The sequence below is a fragment of the Hyaena hyaena genome, unplaced genomic scaffold (genome assembly GCF_003009895.1).
Source record: "Hyaena hyaena isolate Hyena2069 unplaced genomic scaffold, ASM300989v1 scaffold_257, whole genome shotgun sequence".
Classification (NCBI taxonomy): Eukaryota; Metazoa; Chordata; class Mammalia; order Carnivora; family Hyaenidae; genus Hyaena; species Hyaena hyaena.
The window spans coordinates 874,992-894,789 of NW_024080889.1; the positions used below are offsets into that span (position 1 = coordinate 874,992).

The 19,798-nt window shown below is 38.9% G+C and overlaps 1 long non-coding RNA gene across 1 annotated transcript; it reads left to right on the forward strand.

The window, feature by feature from the left end:
- The first annotated feature begins 957 nt into the window (after positions 1-957).
- LOC120240622 lies at positions 958-12,673 on the forward strand. The gene is made up of 3 exons (XR_005530668.1): positions 958-1,076; positions 6,277-6,319; positions 12,379-12,673. It is a non-coding gene; the product is annotated as an uncharacterized LOC120240622 (long non-coding RNA).
- The last annotated feature ends 7,125 nt before the right edge of the window (positions 12,674-19,798 follow it).

Below are 19,798 nucleotides of genomic sequence, written 5' to 3' on the forward strand. Positions count from 1 at the left end.
ACTAAAGACTTAAGGTCGTGTGTTTACTAAATCCCCAACGTTTGACAACCCCCAGCCCAGAGAGAAACAACAATCACAAAACACTGATAGCCCCTACCCAACACCTGAGCCTCCTTTTTCCTCCGCTAAACAAGAGCAGTGCTTGGTGGAACAGAAGCGCCCTCTCAATCTCATCCAGAAATATCCCAAGCCCAGGTCCACAACGGGCAGTAATGGGGGGAAAGCATCGGAGAGTGAAGCTTTTCAACAAATCAGCAGGAGTAACACAGAGAGAGGGGCCTCCAGAGGATCCACGCCCGCCTGCCCAACACCCTGGGGGCCTGCTGGCTCGAAGCCGCCCGGACTTTTTGGCGCCACCAGCTAGTTCAGCAAAACCACCCCGAGGACAGCTCCCGAAAGGCGCAGAGGGGAGTGGCGCAGGGCGGCGGCTTCTCCGCGCGGCCCCGTCCGCAGTTGCGGGCGAGGAGGCGCGCGCCCACCCAACTTTCGGTTGTCCCCCCAGCGGCCAAGGGAATCTCGGAAGGCCAGCGGGCAGTGACCCGGAGCCGAGCGGGAACAGAGCCGCCAGACGGGCGGGGGAAGGGTCGCTAGAGTCCTCCGGCCAAAGGCGCGCGGCGCGATTCCCAACTGCAAGGTCTCCCAGTCCCTCCTTGGGAATCGCGGCGGCCGGACTGGGCGCCGCGAGCAGCCGAGTCGCGGCCACGTGGCCGCGTGGCCGCCGGCGCCCGTGACATCGGGTGGGCGGGGCTGATCAGAGGTGCGGCTACCTGATTCTTGAGGCGCATCTTCCTGGCGGTGCGGTCCGGCAGGAGGCGGCGGAGGCTGGGCGCGACGTTTGGCGCGGGGCGCGGGGCGCGGCGCGCGGCGCGCTGGGGTACGTCCGCGGAGTCGCACAGCGCTCGCTCGCCCGCCCGCCCAGCGCTGCGCGACCGCTTCGCCACCCCCGCCGCTGTCGCTGCCTCCACCCCTACCGTCGCCTCCAGGGGGCGCCCCGCGCGAGAGACGGAGGACCGGCCCCTGCGAGGCAGCCTCCCTTTGTGGTCCTGGCGCTTGGCCTGGAATCTATGCTGGAAAAGGTGAATGAATAAAACTTCTGCATTTCCTCCAATACTGCTACCTGTTCTTAAAGTTTAAACGAGGTAGCAGCTTTGCCGTTCATGTCTACCAACACCATTTGGACCAATGTTATTGGAAAAACGCTGTGTTGAGCCTTGAGAGTTTACAAACTTGCCCACTATGGAATCCTTGGGATAAATCTTACCCTTTGTGCGGAGGCACACTAGGAAAGTGGTCTGTCTCTCGCAGGCAGTGTGGGCGCTTTAAGTTGGTCCCTGAGGCCTTGTTTAGCACGTTTAGCCGGTTGACTCCTGTCCAAGTTATGTCCAAAGAGAAGTGAGAAATGGAGACGATGAATGATATCACTAAACCCCAAGTAAAATGGCCAAAACTTTTGTGCACTATAATTTAAAATAAATATATTAACGATAATTTAAGGTAAAAACGTTGGCCTGATTTGGGAGAGCCTTTCAGTTTACTGTCTGGCCTGCTAAACCACGCGAGAGGTTTGAATAACATACAATGTTAATTCTATGCTGGGTAGTGTGATGATTAAAAAGGGGGGCAATTGAGTGGCTTGGTCAGTTGAGCTTCCAACTTAAGCTCAGGCCATGATCTCAAAGTTAATTAATTTACAAGCCCGGCTTCCAGCTCTGTGCTGACAACTCAGCCTGAGCCTGCCTGCCTCTGTGCCTCCCTGTCACTCAAAATAAGAAATAAGGGGCACCCGGGTGGCTCAGTCAGTTAAGTGTCCAACTTGCGTTCAGGGCATGATCTCACGGTTTGTGAGTTCCAGCCCTGCATCAGGCTGTGCGCTAACAGTCCTGCATCAGGCTGTGTGCTAACAGGCCTAGAGCCTGTTTCGGATTCTGTGTCTCCCTCTCTCTCTCTGCCCCTCCTTGGCTCTCACTCTCTCTCTCTCTCTCTCTCTCTCTCAAATAAACATTTTTTAGGGGCGCCCGGGTGGCTTAGTCGGTTAAGCGTCCGACTTTCGCTTGGGTCATGATCTCGCGATTCGTGGGTTTGAGCCCCCGCGTCGGGCTCTGTGCTGACTGCCAGCTCAGAGCCTGGAGCCTGTTTCAGTCTGTGACTCCCTCTCTCTCTGACCCTCCCCTGCTCACGCTGTCTCTCTCTCTTTCTCCTAGAAATAAATAAAACATTAAAATAAATAAATAAACATTTTTTAAAAAGTAATAAAATAAACATAAAAAATAGGTAGATCAGGGACCCCTGGATGGCTCAGTCGGTTAAGCAATTGAGTCTTGATTTTGGCTCAGGTCATGATCTCACCGATTGCAAGATCCAGCCCCACATAGGGCTCTGCTGCTGAGTCTACTTGGGATTCTCTCCCTCTCCCTGACCCTCCCCTGTTTAGTTTCCCTCTCTCTCTCTCTCTCTCAAAATAAATAAATAAACATTAAAAAAATAAATACATAAAAGTAAAAATGGGTAGGTGAAAAAAAAAGGGGGGGGGAAATGGCTTCTTTGACTCTCTTGATTTTTATAAAACTTCCATGTTCCGAGCTCAGAAACTCACAGATCATGGGGTTGTAGAGAATGTCCATTATTGCCTATACAAAATCTACCTGGACTCAAAATACAAGAAATACAGGTATGAATATGAATTACCAGGTTGAAGTAAACTTAGCATTATAGTGTTAGAATAAAATATTAAAGAGGTCTTCTTATCCAATGCTTCTTTATAGGTTGAGGCTCTAAGGTCCAGAGAAGACCTACCCCAGATCATAAGGGAAGCAGGAAAAATTGTAAAAGTTCTCCTGCCCCCTGGTCTATTGAGTTACTTCATAATGCTCAGGGGTCCCCAATTTTTTCTCATTTTAGGACTTGACTCATTGAGACCTTCAAATAAAGAAGAGGCCTAGGTAATAAAAAGACTTGGGGGACACCTGGGTGGCTCAGTCGGTTAAGCGTTCAATTTGGGCTCAAGAAATGATCTCACAGTTTGTGAGTTCAAGCCCTGCATCAGCTGACTGCTGTCATTGCAGAGCCCACTTCAGATCCTCTGTCTCCCTCTCTCTTTGCCCTTCCCCGGCTTGAGCTTGTGCCCTCTCTATCTCAAAAATAAATAGACATTTTCAAAATAAGGACTTGGAGTGACAAATTAAACAAATTTGATGTTATTTCAATATAATAATAGCAATTAGTTATTGATCACTTATATTAACTTTTCATGGATTATCTCATTTAATCCAAGTTTTAAACAATTTCATTCTTAGCACAGCCTTAAAACTGAATAATCCCTGTTTGTTATAAAAGCTGTTTTCCCCCAGTCTCATTTGATATATAATACAAAAGAGTTTTGTTCCTGAGAAGATGGGGTATATACCAATTCAAAATTCTGATAACTAGTATCCTTTGACTTGGTAGCTCCATTTCTATAAATTTATTTTAAGGAAGTAATCATTAATGTGTTCAAAGATGCTATATTGTTTACTATAGCATTCTTTGGAATGTGGAAAGATTGGAAATTGTCTTTAATGGTCAACAAGTGGGACTCATCATACAATGGAATATTCTGCAGGTATTAAGAATGATACAGTAGATAAATATTTATCAGTGTGGAAAGATGTTCACAATATATTTCAAAGGGAAAGGAAACAAGCTGATCAGAAAATTGTATGCTTAGAATGATCCTGTATGTGAAAGAGTAATAGTGGTTATTTTGGAAGGTGGGATCATGAGTGATTTTTAGTTCTCCTTCTTTTGCCTACCTGTATTTCTTTTTTTTGTTTCAGTAGTAAATTTTTATTATTTTGGAATTAAAACAAATTTTGTTTTAATGAGTCACTATCCCTGATTATTATCGAAGTACATACAATGAGCAAGCCATTGTGGCAAAGGTGAGCAGACAAGAAATTCAGTGCAGTTTAGCACAGTAAACTGTACTAAGACTTAAGGCTAAGACTATGTTCTTTAGCCACTGTAGTTAGGGTATTAATTAGCCTTAGCTTCCAAGTTGTAGCTCTGCCCTCTTTAAGATATGTCATCTTGAACAAGTTACTTGTTTTTTCTAAGCCTAAAACCAGTAATGATAATAAAAGCTAACTTTCATAGAGAGTTTACTTTCTGCTAGGCACTGTGCTAAGCACTTCGTATATAATCTCATCCCCACATCAGCTGGTGGGGAAATTGTGGCTTAAATTAAGGGGACTCAAAAAACTTGCCCTAGTTTACATAATTAGGTAAATACACCATCACAGTGTGGTTATGAGGATTAAATGCAAGGATATACTTAAAGCACTTAACCTAACATGTATTATATACATACATTATATATATACTTTGTATATAATGACGTATATATAAAATGACAGTATAAAATAATATATATTGTCATTTTCAATAATTTAGGCACAACCCTATAGCAAAGTCTGTTCTTTGTAATCATGTTATTACTCACATCACCTCTCCAGGGAATCTAATTTGTCTGTTCACTGAGGTGGATAAGAACATGGGCTGTAAAGCCTGCCTGTCTTGGTTTGGATCCTAGCTCTACAACTTACTAGCACAGTGATCTTGGATCAGTTACTTAACCTCTTTGTTCCTCAGTTTTCTTGGCTATAGGATGGGCATAATATTAGATCTAACTTCATGGGGGTTGTTCTGAGTATTACAGAGTCAACAGAAAGCAGTAAGAAAAGTGCCTGGTATACTTAGAGTTGTTTAAATGATTATACATTTTACAAATTATAAGTTGTTTTTTACATTGATATAAAGATTTTAGTACATTCCTTATGTTGATATCTGAAGATATTTTTATTTAACTCTAAAAGGTTGTGTAAATGCACAACCTGTCAGAATTCATAGGAGGAAGCTGTCCCCATTTAAAAGAAATTCATGTAGCATTTACATGTGCTTGTATTTACCAAAACAGAATTCAAACACAGACACTATATATATCAAAAAATATCAATTCTTTCAGTTTTAACTTTTCCAAAATCAGTTCATCCGTGAATTCTTCAAAGAAAAGAATCTGGCATATTTAGAACTTCACTTTGTCATACATTTTGTTTATTGTATTCGAAGATTTGATCTATTCTCTGGATTTATGAGGTCTTTTGAAAACAACTGAAAAATTCTACACATAAATAAAAAATAATACATCTTCAATCTTATACTCAAATATGTTAAGGTAATACTACTTATGAAAAGTCTCATAAAAAAACAAATAATCATAGCATTAAGAATTATAGTACAGGAAAATAAAACTATTTCTCATCAACTGAAAATACTTTTGGGCTAAACTATATATATGTGTGTGTGTGTACACACACACATACTTCATTAAATGCAACATATTAAAATTTAATTTTATCAACTTAGTATTAACTATTTAAAACAAATGTTTTGGAATTATGTCAAATTCTCCAAAGTATAGTGCTAATTTACATTCCTTCCCAATACAAACCATAAATAGAATCTGTTATAATTTTACAATTACAAGTCATATTGTGTCTCTACGATAGTCAACTTCATGTAACAAAGCAATTAGTAAGAGCATGGAAACTTACTTTCTTCCTCTGAAAGACAATTCTGTATAAAGGGCAATGTTATTTTTCTTTAAAAGTCTGGAACCTTCACACAAAGGCATCACAAGCTCATTGTGAACCTTAATTATAAGGGCACCTGTGTTTCTTTGTTTATCTGGTTGGTTGGACCTGAGGATTTGATTTGCGACACTCCTCCCCTGTCCCGCCCTATTTCTCTCTTAATGAGAACAACTTAACAATAGCATCTGTACAACCTCCAGGGCTCAAATAATGACTGGGGAGGAACACAGGCATTAGTTATGGTAGGAGAGCATTTGCTGCTTAACCTTTATGTAAAGGGCTAAAATTCAGGGTAGTAAGAACAAACTTGTGGGATAGATTACTTTTAACACACAGGAGAGGTTTCAGAACATGATACCCCACTCCTATATACCCAACTCCAGCACCACCCCACTCTTCTCCTGGAGAGGCAATGTGAAATTAGATGGAGTCAGGTTAACCCCACCTCTGTCTTTCAGAAGCTCTGTGATCTGTGGCGAATTCTTTTATCTCTTTGAAATATAATGGAGATAATAAGTAGAGATAAACTTACCTTATAGATTTTATGAAGATTATTTTTAATGTTAATGGAAAAAATGTGTGCAGTAACCATTAATAGAAGTTGCTTCTTTTCCCCTCTTTCTCCTCTACCTGGGACACATTCAAAAAGGCTCCAGCTATGCTCACCCACAGAAGAATAGGCATGTGTGAAGGTATGGATAATATTTGATGGATTTGGAAATTTGATATGAGATTAAAAATGCATCTATTATTTTCATCATCAACATCTGAGCACTCAGCAGATCTAGGCCTCCTGCTAACCACTGGCAGTGGAGTTGTCTTCTGTCCTCAAGAGGATCACAGCCTAAGGGGACAGTAGACAAGGAAATGACAGACCGTGATAATACAATGTAACACAGTTAACAAGTGCTAAAACAGGAGTATCAGGGACCTTGAGAGTGCAGTAGGGGCATCCAAAACAGCCTGGGGGGAAGGGGATGAGGTAAGAGGGTTACCTGGGAAGATTCATGGAAAATAAATTATTCTAAAATTGAGTTTTGAAGAACAAGTAGGATTTAGAAGGTGAAAGACTAAACATTGAAGCTTGAAGCAGGTGAGGTGTCTTTTTAAAAAAACCTGCTCTACATAGCTGTGAAATAAACGGTATATTCCATTGTCAGACTAAGGCTTCATTGTTATGTTATTATTGTGGATATAACAGAATTTGTGCATTCTCTGATGTTTGATCACATGAAATTTCACTCGAAACAATGAATAAGCTCTATTTTCAAATAAGCCCATGAGCATATGTTCAGAAACATTATATTAGAACCTTTGATGTAACAATTTTAACTATTCTTAGTTGTTCTTAGCTGTTGCAGTTTGCACTTAATAAATGAGATAGTTAATTGCTTAGTAGTAGAAAATGGCTTGGCCAATGATGACATGCAGGAAAGATTACTCAGTTTTCATATAGGTTTTATTGTTGCAAAGGACCTTAGAGATCATTGATATCTTCCTCCTCATTTTATAGGCAAGGAAGGCAGGCAGGTCCAGAGAAGCTCAGTGATGTGCCTAAGTTCACACAATTGGTGAGAAGCAGAGCCCAGTTCTCTTGACTTTCCATGCATTGCTCTCACCAACGGCAATGACTACCATTTCCTGGATAATTCCAGTGTGCTGATGTGATTAACTGGAATCTCTATTATTTTATTTATTGACATTGCCAGTCTAATGCCTATGCCTTGAATCCTTTTAGAATGAAGCAAGGAATAATACTTTTCTTAAATTTTTAAATTTTATTTATGTATTTATTTTTTTGAGAGAGAGAGAGAGCACAGTGTGAATGCATGGGCAAGTGAGGGAGGGGCAGAGGGAGAGAGAAGGACAGAATCCCAAGCAGCTTCCACACTCCTTGCAGAACCACACTCAGGGCTCCATCTCACAATGGTGAGATATGACCTGAGCTGAAATCGAGTTGGCACCTTAACCGACTGAGGCTTCCGGGTGCCCCATTGGAATAGGTACTTCTATTCATTTATTTATTTATTTATTCATTCATTCATTCATTCATTTGTTCATTCATTTATTTGTAATTATTTATTTTTGAGGGGGGAGAGAGAAAGAGAAAGAGAGAGAGAGAGTGAGCAAGGGAGGGAGGGCAGATAGAGAGAGTGAGACACAGAATCCGAAACAGGCTACAGGCTTTGCACTATCAGCACAGAGCCCATTGCAGGGCTTGAACTTACAAACTGTGAGGTCATGACCTGAGCCAAAGTCAAACCCTTAACTGACTGAGCCACCTAGAAACCCCTGGAATAGGTACTTTTAAAAAGTAAATGTTTGTGGAGTGTCTGAGTGGCTCAGTTGCTTACATGGCTGATACTTGATTTCAGCTCAGGTCATAATCCCAGGGTTGTGGGATCAAGCCCCACGTTGGGCTGTGCATGGAGCCTGCTTAAGATTCTCTCTTTCTCCCTCTCCCTCTGCCCCTGCCCCTGCCCATTACACTTTCTCTCTCTAAAAAAATTAAAATTAAAAAATAAGGTATTTAAAAAAATTATTTGTTGTGAGGATATCAATAAATAAAGAAATTGTGTTCACATATTTTGTTTCATTCACTGGTTAATGTATTTCTTTCAAAGCTAACTTTAGTTCTATGTACGTCTTTCAAATTTTGTTTTTAAGATTCTCCTCTAGGAGTTTGATTTAATTCCATTCAGTTTGACCAATATTTATTGAGTCTTTGTGATAGTAAAGAAATCTTTCTTTTCTATCATATTTTCACTGGATGTCAGGCTTCATGAGAGGCTGTGTCATGCCAGGAAGAATCACAAGCTTGGGAGGCAAATCCCAGCTCCACAACTAACCATCTTAGTCTTGGGGATCTTGGAAAATTACCTATTTTCCTTATCTATAAAATGAGGGTATGATTTAATCTACCTTAAAGGGTTATTCTATGGATTAAAATGAATGATATAAGTAAAGGGAATCCACTTTATTCATGGCCATTTGTTCTGCAGGTTACTCACATTCATTAGATCGAGCAGTATTCTGTTAAAGGTAATTTATTATAATGTGTGGCAGTTTGTATTTTTCAAATGTATCTACAACAATGTCTCCCAACCCACCTGTTCTTCTGCAGTGTGACCAAAGGGGAATCTAATCCTCCTCCCCCTTGAATCTTGGTCACTCTTAGTGACTCTAGGCCCCACTGTCCCTTCTTTCTAGCTGATAGGAATGCAGATGTCATTATGGGAGTAGAGATATGAGTTGGTAGGACAACACAACAAAAAGATTCTGGAATCTTGATGATTATTTATATTGTCATAGCAGCCGTGGACTACAATAGCCAGACTTTTACATGACAGGGGAACAAACTCTTGTCTTATTTTTAAGCTACTTATTTTGGACCTTTCTGTTATAGCAAACCAACCAATATTCTAATCAACACAGTTAGAGATACTATAATGAATCTAAGTGCCTGGCATAAAGCAGGTGCTCCATGGAAGGTAGCTAGAATATTTCAAATACCAAAACCATCTACTGCCCTTCAGGACATATTCCTACCTTTCTGGGTGACGTTAACACCTGGTTCACTGACTTCTTCCACATAGTCTTCCTCCTATCTCTGCCCTCTGGGTCATCAACAGACAATAATAATCTTTTTGATCACTTAATCCCACTAATCGTTCAACTCCTCATCTCTAATGCCTCATTTTCCCTTCATTTCAGCCACCCAGTCACTGTTGACTCAGGCTTCATCATGGCATTAAATGGCTCCACCCCTAAGTTCTAGAATTCTGCCATATTTTCTCTCCTAGCCCAGGCTGGTCCAAGTGGGCCTCTGTTGGTATCCCACAGCCCCTGTGCAGTCCTCTGTCATAGCTGGTGTCACTCTGCTTTGTCAGTTTCAGTTCCTGTATCTGTCTCCCTTCTAGACTATGGGCTTTTTGAGGTTGGAGACTGACTTATTCATCTGTATAACTACAATTCCCATCAAAAACATGACTACTAGTTGAAAGTTCCCAGTTTTTCCTGCCTCCATGCCTTTGCTTATGCCATTCCTCCCTAGGAATATTTACCCCCTACTGAATTGCCTGCTTTTAACATCAGACAAATCCTATAATGCTTATCACAGATGTCATCTCTAAGTTTTTCATGAAATGACACTTTCCTCCTTTGAAGTTCCAAAGCATTTTGGTGTTATTTCTTTACAGGCACTTTGATTTGCAGTCAACTCAATTATTGAGTACCTACTATTCACTCAATATATGCTGTCCATTTCATTCATGGCTATCTTTTACACCTTATAAATACCCAGTCATCCTGATTTTGCACATAAGAAACAGAAGCACTGAAAGGTAGGTGACTCTGCCCAGAGTCACATAGCTAGAGAGTGGTGGGATCACGATTTTTGTCCCTTGTGTAAATGTCTTGTCTCTCTGTTTGAATTCTTTTTTTTTTTTTAATTTTTCATAGTTTATTTATTTTTGAGACAGAGACAGAACATGAGCGGGGGAAGGGCAGAGAAAGAGGGAGACACAAAATTTGAAACAGGCTCCAGGCTCTGAGCTGCCAGCACAGAACGCAATGTGGGGCTTGAACCCATGAACTGTGAGATCATGACCTGAGCTGAAGTCAGATGCTTAGCCAACTGAGCCACCCAGGTGCCCCTCTCTGTTTGAGTTCTTTGTGGGCCAGGGCTGTGTTCCTTTGCCATCTAGCCCAATCACTTGCACATAGTGCATGCAACAAATTCACAGAAAATAAAATACTGATTTACGGGCTTTCAGAAAACATCTATAAGGCAGTACACAGACTCCTTATTCCTTATTCCACTCCCATTTTCCTCTCACTGACTCAGGGGGCCTGGCTGCCAATGGGCTCACATTCTACCCTTCCAGGAGCAGGTGCTAATTCAAACAACCTCATTAACAATCTGTGGGGCTCCCACAATAATTACGGTGGGGTTTTAACTATCTCCAGTTCCAACAATTCAACAGCTTCTATTTTTAACCCATTTTAATGGTAGGATCTAAAAGAGAAGGAGTAGATAGGGATCTAGTAGTCTTCTGTGCCACCCTATATCCCTCTCAGTGTTCCAGAAGAAAAGAACCTGTCCAAAAGCAAGAAAACACATTAAATCAGCTACATAAATTGTGATTTATGTCAAGAACAGTTTATTGGTTCCTTAGCTGTGTAAATGTTCCAATTTTTTAATCAAGGTAAATCTAAAATCAAAGAACACTTACCAAGCTACAACTGACCTTGACAGAATAAGTACCCTCCTCCAGCCATGTGGTTCCCATGATACCCTAGTAATTCCAAACATTCCTTCCCTCCTCAACATCACTCTTCTCCTAGAGAAGAAGGCCTAGGTCCCAGAAACTTTAGTTTGATTTTGCTTAATGTCTCTTTTTTTCATTTCACTTTGAACTTCTTGAAGCTGGGACTCTGTTAATCATATCTTGTGAACCTAGCTCTTGGCAGAATGCTTATGTGTACAAATTACACATAGTAAATGTTTGTTGAATGAATAAATAATCTAACTCAGTGTTATTGAAACTTTTTAACTGTGCAAAGTAAATATAATTTATGTTCTACCCTCTTTCATTGTATGAAACAATACTTCCCTTTAGCAATTGTAACACACTCTGATGTTTGCTACCAATCCTACACCATCCTATTTCATTTCTTTTAAATGCTGATTATGACCAAATACATTGATTTATGACCCTAAGGAGTTCCAAACCTAATTTGAATCAGATTAGGTATAGGAGCTATGTTTTATTTTGTACATAGGTTATTTTATTTACTGTCACCACATGTTTTTAAACATTTCAAGTGTTAAGTGAGGGCATAAATTAAAAATAAACATATGGGGAGAAATTCTCCACACAAAATAGTCAATAGCTCTCCTCTGTAGGGTCTCACAGCTTTTAAAGTTTGCCTCTTGCCTTTGGAAACACTAGGAACGCTTGGGATGAGAATGAGTCATTTTTGCCACTAAGTGTTTCCCAAAATGTATGTGTCCATTCTTCCTCAGGACACCAAGTAATAATAACACCAAGAAATAATAATACCTAACATTTACTGAATACTTACTAAGTCCTAGATAATGTTCTTCTTTTTTTTAGTCCCATTTATTTTTGCTTTTGTTTCCCTTGCATTGGAGTCAGATTCCAAAAAATATCATTATGACCAATGTCAAGGAGCTTACCACTTATGTTTTCTCATAAGAATTTTATGGTTTCAAGTCTTACATTTATTTTTAAAATTTTTATTTATAGTCTAGTTATTTAACATATAGTGCATTAAGTAATATTCTTTTAATCACTTTATATGTGTATCCTCAATCCTCACACACACAAAAAGCACTTTTAGGTAAAACCTATGATTATTTCCATTTTAGTTTTATAGTTGAGAAAACTGAGTCACAGAAAGACTCACATTGCTAGAGAATAGCAGAGCCAGAATTTGAACCCCGGCATCCTTAAGAGGGTGTGTATGTCACATACTCAGGCTATATTCAAATCTTGTCTCTGCTTCTTAATAATCGTGAGAACTGAAGCAAGTAACTTAACATCTCTGTGCCTGTGTTTTCTCAACTACCAAATGAAGTTGGTGGTAATAATAATAGTTCCTACCTACAAGATTTGTTGGGAAGATTAAGGCAGTTTATATATAATACTTAGAAGAATGCCTGGGACATAGTAAGCACTTACCTGCATACTACACCACTGTACTAAACTATTTTTATTTTTCATAGATGTATCTTCCATGGTGAGAAAACATTTGCCCTGAAAAGGACCCTAGAGATCAGCTAGTTCCACTTGGTCCTATTGCAGAAGAGGTTGGTTTGAAGAGGAGAAACAACTTGTTTGTCAAAAAGAGACGTCACAGAACTGGGACTAGAAGTTGGGAATCTAGTTTCCCAACTAGTGCCCTTTCCACCACTCTGCCTATCTCTCCTTCATGTATTTAGTTCCTTAGTTGTTTATGAAATCTGCTATCCTGTGCATTCCATTTTCTCCATTTAATTATGTTACTGGAAATAAATCTAAATGCTGGACGCTAGGAAAATTCTTTTACACAACAGGATATACCACAAGCATCCTGCTTTCTATGTTCATTCATTGCGGGTATTTAGTATTTTATTACAACATAGAAGGTTAGAAAACACAAACTTTGGAGGAAGATGGACCTGCCAATTCTAGCTCTATCACTTGGTAATGGCTCCATGCCTATATTTACTCTTCTGGGACCTCTGTCAGCTGTTGCTCACTTCCTGCCTTGGCCTCCTCAGGTCCTCCTGTCCTTTTTTCCTTCCTCTCCAGTCTCTTCCCACAGCTGCCTGGTGCCTTCCTAAAAGTGTGATTATGCCCTTGATCTGCTGGCGCCCCTGCTCAACACTTTTCAAAGGTTTCTCATTATTCATAGGGCAAGGACCAAAGTCCTTAAGATGGTCTATAAGGCTCTGCTTGTCCTGGCTCCTGCCCACTCTCTTAAGTACTGTCCCAGGAGTCTACACCCTTTCACTCCCATGAAAGCACCATCGTGTGCTTCACAATGGGAATTTTGCACATCCTGTCTCCTTTGTCTCCATTGCTCTTTCTCAGGGTTTGATTTAGTTAATGCCTACTTTTTCTTCAGTTCTTTCAGTGATTTCTTTTAGCTCAAACATTGCTTTCTTAGGGAAGCCTACCTTTTCTAAGTTATTTTGTAGAATGTATTGTTTTGATAATTTTACTTTTCTGTTGTTATTCCTTGATTAATCTCCATTTCTTATACTAGATTATAAACTCTGTCGGGATCAGAATAGTATCTTCTTTCTCTCTTTCTAATTTAGAGCCTGGTATGTGTTAATTACGCTTTTTGCTATGCATCTAACCTACATTATATGGAATTGTCTTAAGAACTTACAAGGTAGGCCTAATGGGTCTTTTATAGATGAGGAAACTGAGATTCAGGGAAGTTAATTCATAAGAGGTCATATTGTTAGTAAGTGGTGAAGTTAGAATTTGATATCAGGTCTTTCTAGTTCCAAAACTAGTTTTCTTTCCTTTATACTGTATTGTCTGTAACCAAGGAAAGCTTTAATCTTTGTTACCTTTTTGTTAAAAGAGAAATTGCCTTAATAGGCATGTTAGCCAAATGCTAAATTTCTTTTCTATACATATGCATATTTTTAATAGGGAAGATGGCAAGAATTGTATATCCACATGACTGTCATCAGAAAAATGTTACTTAACTCTATACAGTTTGTTTCAAAAACACAGCTTGTTTTCAAAACAAATATTAATTGGGGTGCCTGGTTGGCTCAGTTGAATGTCCGACTTTGGCTCAGGTCATGCTCTTGTGGTTCTTGAGCCCTACGTCAGGCTCTGTGCTGACAGCTTAGAGCCTGGAGCCTGCTTCAGATTCTGTGTGTCTCTCTCTGCCCCTCCCCTGCTCACACTGTCTCTCTCTCTCTTTCAAAAATAAACATTAAAAAATTAAAATAAATATTAATGACTTAATTTTATCCATCTAAATTCCTTGTGTTAGATTTCACTTTGTGTATTTGTATATGTCTCTCTGCCACAGAGACTAGTATTTGAGAAATAAAGTTTGCTCAGGAAAGAATGAATCAGAAGTTTGAGATTTAGATACTTTGCCTGGCCCACATTGCTGAGTTTAGGGAAGTACAATTGTAAACCAACTGACTTTTACTCATGATTTTCTCATGTTTTCTTTATTTCTCCTCATTACAGTGTCTTTATTATCAGTCTGAAGCAGATTTTTCCTTTTGTATCTTGTTAGTTTTATCTTCCCAGAATTTGTTGTAAGGAAGTAAATTGTAGATTTCACTTTGATTCTGATGCTTCCCAGAACTTCAAAGGTAATGTTCCCTCAGAGAGAAGCTTGGATCTTAAATTTTATCTCAGAAAATTATACAGGCAACATATTGAAGTACCATGGTTGGAAAATCTAAAAGAAAAAATGAATGCACGAGCTCTCCTTGTAAAGAAGGTGCAAATAAGATAGTAGAATAAGGAAGGAAAAAACAGCACTATATGAAGAGTACAGCCCCCATCAAGCTTTCAATGTCAAATCTAACAATATTTTTTCTTTAAGGTAAAATTGTCTCGAAGGAAAAATGGGAACTGACTTGATTTTTAAGGAAAGGAATAGAAAATTACTTTTACTGTAGTTTTTCTTCTAAAAAACAGAGAGCTCATACCAGCTCTTTGGAAATATATTTTGGCCCCAACATTCTCTACTGTAAGTGGCCAAGCTCTGTCCCATGGAAATGCTGCTTTTATTTGGTAAAAATAAAACAGAGAAGTTTCCCCATTCCTTAAGTGTGAGCTGCACATTGTGACTTCCTCCAAAGAACATAGTCCAGAAAAGGGATAAGGTGTAACTTTATGGTGGAGAAACTTGACAGACCCTATTTCAGCCAGGTGATCAAGGTCAACATCAATGTCATAAATCATACTGATAGTATATACCCTTGATGTGATATGATGTAGATGGCAATTTACCTCTGTGGTTATCCTCCCCGAAATCTGTAACTGCAACCTAATCATAAGAAAAATATCAGATAAATTGTAATAAAGAGGCATCCAACAAAATACCTGAGCCCTATTCTCCCAAACTGTCCAGGTCATTAAAAACAAGGGAAATCTGGGAACATGTCACAATCATGAGTAGCCTAAGAAAACATGTCAACTAAATGTAATGTGGTATTTTGCATGGTATCTTAGAAAAGAAAAAGGACATTAGGAAAAATGAAGGAAATCTGAGTAACTCTGGACTTTAGTTAAGAATGGTGTATCAATATTGGTTCATTAATTGTAAAATATACCATACTATTATGTCAATAGTAGAAGAAACTGGGTGTAGGATATATGGGAACTCTATCCTAGCTTCTCAATTTTTCTGTAAATCTAAAACTCTTCAAAAAAGTAAAATTGATTTAAAAAAAAGTAACATAAAAATGCTTGTAAGGTCATTAAAAGCTTCCATGGGAATTGAGGAGAACACAATAAATGTCACATAATAAGCTCTGACATTTATACACTAGTTTCTAGTTTAGGGAATGACAACATATAGTATTTCATTTAATTTTTAAACCACCTAATGAAGTGATACAATTAATTACTTCCATTTTGCAGTTAGAAAGAGTAGAGCTTAGAAAGATGAGGTGACTTTCTGGGAATCAAACACTGATCTGACTCTACTTTGAATGATCTTTCCATCACATCCTAGTTACATATCTATCTATTGTTTCCAGATGTTAGCAGCAATGTAGGCACTAACAGGACTAGGGTTTTAATAGTTAATGAGCATAAGCCAAGTGAGTAATTCCTGAACTCTTTCCTATTTGACCTTAAAAGACATTTATCTAAAATCTTTATTTAAGTGTTGATTAGTAGTATCTTGTCAGGAAAAGTCAATAGGAATTCTGTTTGTCTCTGACAAGGATATAGAATGTGTTACAACTGAGAGTGGGCAGCAGTTTACTTCTCATCAGAAAGCTTTATTTCTCAGGACTGCACACTTTAGGAATATGACCTTAACTCAAGGCTACTTTTAAATGTCTCATTTGGCTTTTCAGAGTTTGCTGATAATAGATGGTGTTCGTACTTTGAACTGGGGAAGTGTTCAAAGACCAGCAATGGTTTGGGAATCATTTACAAAGGATTCCAGCTGTGGTGGCCATATGCCACTCCATCTGCCTGTATTGTGTGGGTATTGTTCTGCAGTGTTCCATAGCATGCCCACTCTTGCTTTTGGATTACAAACTCCTTGGGGGTATGGATGTGGTTTTTTGTTTGGACCATTTTACCTGCTGCAAAGCAACGTGTAGTCTTTCTCCTTCCAAATACAGAGGACATGTGACTCCTAAACGGACAATTGTAGGAGCTGTGAAAATATACATGTATGAAATTGTGTCTTTTGCGATTGGTTTATTGTGGAAAGGTATTGAGGGGATCTACTACTTAAAATGTCAGCTAAGACATATATAGCAACAAAAGTAATTATTGGATATTCCTAAACACAGCTATGTGAGATGAACTTAACATATAGAATCTGTCTCTAATCCTATCAGAAGGCTGGCTTATGATTATAGAACTTGTTGGATATCCTGAAAGGTAGTGGGCCCAGGTCTCTGCCAGATCTTAGTTGGAGAGTAGGTATGGCAGGGAGGTGGACAGGACATACATAGAGAATTTTGAGAAAGAGAACTCCCTCAAAAAATGTTTTTAAACTCCACTGAAAAGAAAGTTTAGATTATTTTGACCATATTTGGGGGCATGTAGGCAGAGGGTGTTTTTAGTACCTTTGGGGGTTAAATCATTTATATGACATCAGAAACTATACTCAACTCCTGACACCAAAGAAGCCATTTTTCTCTTGTTCACCGTATTGTGGAATCATCCCAGATTACCTGTATTTCCTAAGTATTCAAGCTGTATTCTCTCTTGTCCTCTGCTCTTTACATCTCTTACTGGTTCCTTTACCTAGGATTCTTCCCTACTTGTCCTTTAAAACTCAGTTCGTATTTTACCTGACTCTAGGAAATCTCCTTTGATCATTCCCCATTTTAATTGCAAGTGTAGTTTAGGTACCATCTTTGTGGACCAAAAAAACCTGTACATAGAGCTATCATAGCTTTTGTTTGTTTATTCATTTATTTAAGAATTCATTCAAAACTATTAAACACTCACTCTGTGTCAAGAAGTTGTTCTAGCTGCTGGAGATACAGTAGTGCAGAAAACAGGTCAGGTTCCTACTTCCATAGAGCTTACAGTAGGGAAGATAGTCAATAAGTAGGCAAATAATTAAACAGAGTTTATGATTTTAGATGGTGAAGAAAAAAAAGCATAATGTAATAATACATGATTAAAGGTGGGAGCTTTTTGATTGAGTGCTCAGGTTTCTCTGAGGAGGTGACATTTGAAAAGAGACCTGAATGAATAGAGAGAAAATGATGTGAAGATATGAGGAAAGAGAAGTCCAAGCAGAGGGAACAGGGAAGAGTGAAGGATGCAAAGGGGAACAAGCTTTAGGTGTTTGAAGAAGAGCAAGGAGCCTGTGTGGCCAGAGCATTGGCGAAGGAGGAGGAATGTGGTAGGAGCAGAGATTGGAACGTCAGGCCTAGCAAATTCATGTTGGACATTTAAGGTCTAGGAGAGAACTATATGGGTTGATAGAGCTAAGATTTGTAACTATGCTTGTCACTCCAAAGCTATGCCTAGCATAATATATTACCTATACATATCACATTCTATAATACAGTGATGGGAAGTTAAACATTTAGGCTGTTCAAAAATATCTAATTAAGATGTATTAACGTGTAATAAAAGTGTTTTGGAAAAAATTAATCATGTATTAATTAAGAAAGAAATATATAGTTTTAGATTTACTATTAGTCACTGACCTATTTTGATCAACTCAGTGAGGATATAGGTTTTTATCAGGCCAAACTGTTTTGAAAACTGCTGTGTTTATAAATCCGAGAACATATCAATTCTAATTCCATCACTTATGATATTCAGCTTTCTTTTCACATGTTGTATTAAAAAGAATCATGGCCTTGTATTTCATCATAGGCATTCTGAGATTTATATATTTGTGTACACAATTTTAGGGATACTATGACCCTTTACTGAACATAGTTAACTTTCATATCAATCACTTCCTCTTAAAACTAATAGAAGAGATGTATATTAATTTAGGCAAATCCTGAAATTTGCACTCCAACAATTCTGGATATTTAAGTCCCTTGGTATCATAATGTGAACCTCTTCTGAAACTCTCACTCTATTTCTACCATGTGACACTATTATTCTAAAATTTGTTATTCCTTTGAGTACTGGAGAATGAGGTTCTACGACTCATGTTCTATTTAAATGTCTTCACTTCCTTGAAGAAGTCAGCAACTGCCTTGGTTCATTTCCTAAAGTTTCAGGCTCAACGTATTAGGTATTTGTCATATCAGTAAGAAAGACTAATCTTAATGACACTGGGGGACCTACCAAAATGGAGTCCTTTAGCTTAGAGTCATTTAACTTTGAGTCTTTTATTTTATTTCTTTAATGAATGTAAACAAGTAACCTGATGTCATTAAAATAAAGTAGGTTTCCACACCCTACTTTGTCTTTTTCCAAATACACCCTAAATAAGTACCAGTTAAGGGCATGAGCATGAATAAAGTTGGAGGTCTTGATCTAAACCTCCATTAAACCATAAAGGACTCAGCACAACTAGTTCGTACCACACACCCTTTTTCTGAAAGATGCATGGAGTCTGGGGTGCACAATTCTTCTCTCCTGATGCAAATAAAGTATTGACAACAATTTCTCTCCTTTTTTGCAGGGGCCCCATCTGTGTCAAGTGCAATCAGCTAATCCATAATTAAGCCAAACTTCTCAAATTTCTTCTTGGCAGATGGTTAAGTTCTATCAGTTCATGTGTCCTGGCTAATTAGGGAAAACATTTTTTCACCATAAATATCACAGTCAGCATGTTGGCAAGTGTATCATGTGACAGGTACTCACATGGTCTCCACTGAAGCATAAAGGAGTGAGGTCTTTGGGGGAAGACGGCTTTCAATTTGTTTCAAGAGACTTGAAAAGTTCATTCCCTTTGACCCAGTGACTTGATATCTAGAAATCAAAACAAGGAAGTGATCAGAGATGATGATTAAAGATATATGTATGAGGATGTTCACTGCAGCATTATTTATAACAGAAAAAAAAATAGGACTTGATTGGTCCAAATATCCAAGAAGTAAATGTTTAAATTAGTTGTGATGCATCCCTAAGATGGATATTTTGCAACAACAGAAATAATGTTTTCAGGGGCGCCTGGGTGGCATAGTCGGTTAAGCGTCCGACTTTCGCTTAGGTCATGATCTCGCGGTTCCTGAGTTCGAGCCCTGCGTCGGGCTCTGTGCTGACTGCTAGCTCAGAGCCTGGAGCCTGTTTCGGTCTGTGACTCCCTCTCTCTCTGACCCTCCCCTGCTCACGCTGTCTCTCTCTCCCCTAGAAATAAGTAAAACATTAAAAAAAAAAAAGAAATAATGTTTTCAAAGACTACTTTCTGACATGAGAAATAATAAATTAACATTAAGTGACGAAACTAAGGTATAAATGATACATAGTTTAAGATCTCAATTAAAAAGATAAGTTTATATG